The following is a 3,578-nucleotide window of genomic DNA, read 5'->3' as shown; positions in this document are numbered from 1 at the left end:
TATACACCATGGCAAACACCCTCTCACGGTCTCTCTTTTACTTTTGCGCTGTCTCTCCCTTTTGCTCTGTCTTTTTCTCTCTCTCTCTCTCTTGCACTGTCTTTCTTTCTCTCAAATCTCTCTCTTTCTTGCACTGTCTTTCTTTCTCTCAAATCTCTCTCTCTCGCTTTCTCTCACACACACAGCCATGCATTTACAAACAAAAGCTAGATTACGTGAAGAGTGTGTCCAACATAAATAAAGAGGTGAACTTGGGAAAAAATTTCTACATAAATCAAAATTTGGTCTTTCATAAGTCATGTGTACATAAATCATTTGAAATTAAATAAACCGTTCAGTCATGCATACATCAATTGGTATTCAAAATCATTCTCTCACATCTCATTCAATGATCTACCAAACATATACATGTATATCTATATATATATATATATCTATCAATTTTCTGACAACAATTCCATGGACTGTTTTTTTCCCCTAAAAAATCATTGCCTGTTGCATTTTTGTAATGTATCCTATGTAAGTACATGTACTGCATACGCTTTTTGAATAAGGAGAAGCACATCGACACAAATGATGGTCATTTTTGTGCCGGGAAAAGGTAAGATGGACAAACAGAAACAACTGAAGGAAAGTAGAAAAAAATATACTACCAGTGGCAACCTTCAACCACCCCCACATGTAATACGCCCCAATGGGAACAAGTCACTTTGAAAGCAGACCCCAACTCAGTTTTGAATAATTTCAGAATTTTTCTACCATAAAACGACGGGGACAGCGTAATGCTATGTTGAAAAGCAGTCTTTTGACAGTGCTTCATAAATCCCACCTAAAGAGACTATTATTGCAGTATTTGCTATAGATAGTGGTATGAACGAGGAAAGTGTTCACGGAGAATCTCTAAAACAAAAATAAGACAAGCTTAGGGAAGAGGGGGAAAAAAAAGATAATACTGATGCTTGATCAGCCTCACCTAGCACCATTTCAAGTACGCAAACAACTACAAAGATGGAATGAAGGTGCAGCCATAGACATATAATGAGATATATGGCGGAACCCCCAACCTTCTTCCCCCAACTCTGTAGACCTGGGAATGCGTACCCGTACGGCACTTCGACTTCCCTTCCAGGGAACTGACTAGGTAGGGTAGTGAAGCATTGAGTATTAATATTGTAAAAAAAATTGAAGCCTCTCATCAGAACCGGCTAAAACACGCCAAATACACCAGGCAAATTTATGCTTATATAGATAGGCTATATTATGAAAACTACTGCATCCTAGATCAGCGTAGTCCGCCCAAAAATAAATCACTTTTGTTTTCAAAAGCCTTAAAAAAATGGTCTTATCTGCTTTTTCTTAAAGTTGGGATGAGTTTGTCATTTAACTACAGAACATTCTCAGTCGCTCAAAACTGTCAATCAATTAGTAAGCACTTTTCTCCTACTTTATATCATGAAACTAAATGACTAGGCCTTAAGGAGTTTTGCAACATTTCACTGGTTCACTTAGCCACACGTGAACATGGGCCACCGCACGGTGTATTATTGTGAACACTGGTCTATACTTTTCTGTACAACTCATACATTACAATCTAAGTTTTTGGCACTCGCACCACAATTATTGGGTTTTTTTCAGATCATGTCAATAACGGTTTATAAATTATCCCTCTAGAACCCACTGACCCATATATGGCACACAACTAAACTGACCCTCTAATACAGGTAAAAGTGCGTTTATTGGTTTGATTTTGATTTTTGATTGGGTAGATGTTTTACGGCACTATCGACACAATTTTGGTCATTTAAGCGCCAGCGTTTATTGGGGCGAACCCTACCATTTAGTAAAGATTTATAACCAAACCCTGCAATTATCTTGTCTGATTGCCCCAAGTCTGTGAATGGAAGACAGGATGGGTCTCCCAGTTTCCTCAAAGTCACCGAGTGGTCAAGTCTTTGTTGTTGCCTCTTTTCAACCCCCAACAAAAAATCAAGGTAAGCACAATTTTATTTCTTTACGTCTCTTTTCTGTTAAGATAAATCCAAATATTATGCTCCTAACGTTTTTGAAGCGTTGAGATATCATTTATTGCATAATTAGTATCACTAATCATGTGTGCCAAATATGGCACATTGGGCAGGTAACTCCTGAATGTGTGCCAGATATGGCACAGTGGGTCTTTGTGGAACCATTTGTCAGCAACTACTGTTCTACTACTGATTTTATGTGCTCTGCTAATATGACTGTAATTCGTTCTGAATTTTGAAATTTAATCCTTGATGTATTTGTATGTAGACCTTTACAATACTGATATATTGGTTTGTTCTATGCAACAGTTATATAATAGGTGTCTTACGTATCTACCTTTTCAGAATGTCCCCTCACCACTGCATCAAACATGTGTGACTATATCTTCGCTGATGACAGTAAATTTGAACTGTGGAGACGAGTACCTCCCATCTGATAGTGGGGACTGTGGCGGAAGTCACTTAGATCAGCCATCCACCTCAGCAAAAAGGCCAAAAACGCCGGTCTCTTAAAGAACTAAAAACCCCACATTGAAATTACGCTACAGCCAACTCTGCATAGATTCTTCTGACTCAGAAGATGACAATACACCATTGGCCCAGCTGAGGTCCAGGGGATATGATCAAAAGCTTGAAGAGGCAAATGTTTGGTGTTTGATGGACTGACATGGAGTTAACCCCACCAGATACTTCTTTCCGGGGGGGGGGGGGGGGGGGGGGGCTTTAACAAGCCCCACCCAATGGCGCTGTGTAGGCCCCATTCCAGTAACAAATGAGGCAATTGGAAACGTTTTCAAACCAATTGCTTACTCCATGCAGAATTTCGGGAAGGAATTGCATGTTCAAAAGAGGGACGTCGTAACTTTCTTAGGATTTTATCTCCGTATAGGATTGACCCGGTCCCACTTTGTCTGAGTAAACTGAGAGTCGGATAAGCTCTACCCTCTTGTCGCGGACTTGATGCCACGGAATAGATTCATGACAAGAACAGACATTTAACATTTAGCAGACAACGTGTCGATTCCAGAGGCATCTCAAGATGCTGACAAACTGTTGAAACTTCCACCTTGGTATGAAACCTTGCAGGTAAACTTCAAGAAAGTTCCACAAAAGGAACAAAGTGCTGTGGATCATATCGTGGTGCCCTTCAATGGTCGTTCCTCAGTGAAGCAATACATGAGAGGCAAATCCCACTATTGGCTGTTTATTATTGAAGAATCCTGGATGATCCATGCCCCGTACAATCAAAAGAAAAAATCTTGCTCCAGGCGTGGGCTCTGATGGAACTGACCACCTCCCAGAGTGGACAGTGCACCAACGATGCAAAAATATCAACTGCACTGGAAAGTCATCTGTCTACTGAAGGAAATGCGACGTGCATTTGTACCTCAACGGGGATAGAAACTGATTTTTAACGTTTAACAAAATGTGAACATGCTCTTTACGCAGGACCCATTGACCCATATATGGCACGCATATTTTTAGACTCCTGTAAAACCCATTGACCCATATATGGCACACAGTGTTACGCAATAACTATTGTATATTTTCCAA

The sequence above is a fragment of the Aplysia californica genome, unplaced genomic scaffold (genome assembly GCF_000002075.1).
Source record: "Aplysia californica isolate F4 #8 unplaced genomic scaffold, AplCal3.0 scaffold00048, whole genome shotgun sequence".
In the NCBI taxonomy this organism is placed as follows: domain Eukaryota; kingdom Metazoa; phylum Mollusca; class Gastropoda; order Aplysiida; family Aplysiidae; genus Aplysia; species Aplysia californica.
The sequence above is the reverse complement of the archived record's forward strand: the minus strand, read 5'-3'. Positions refer to the sequence as shown.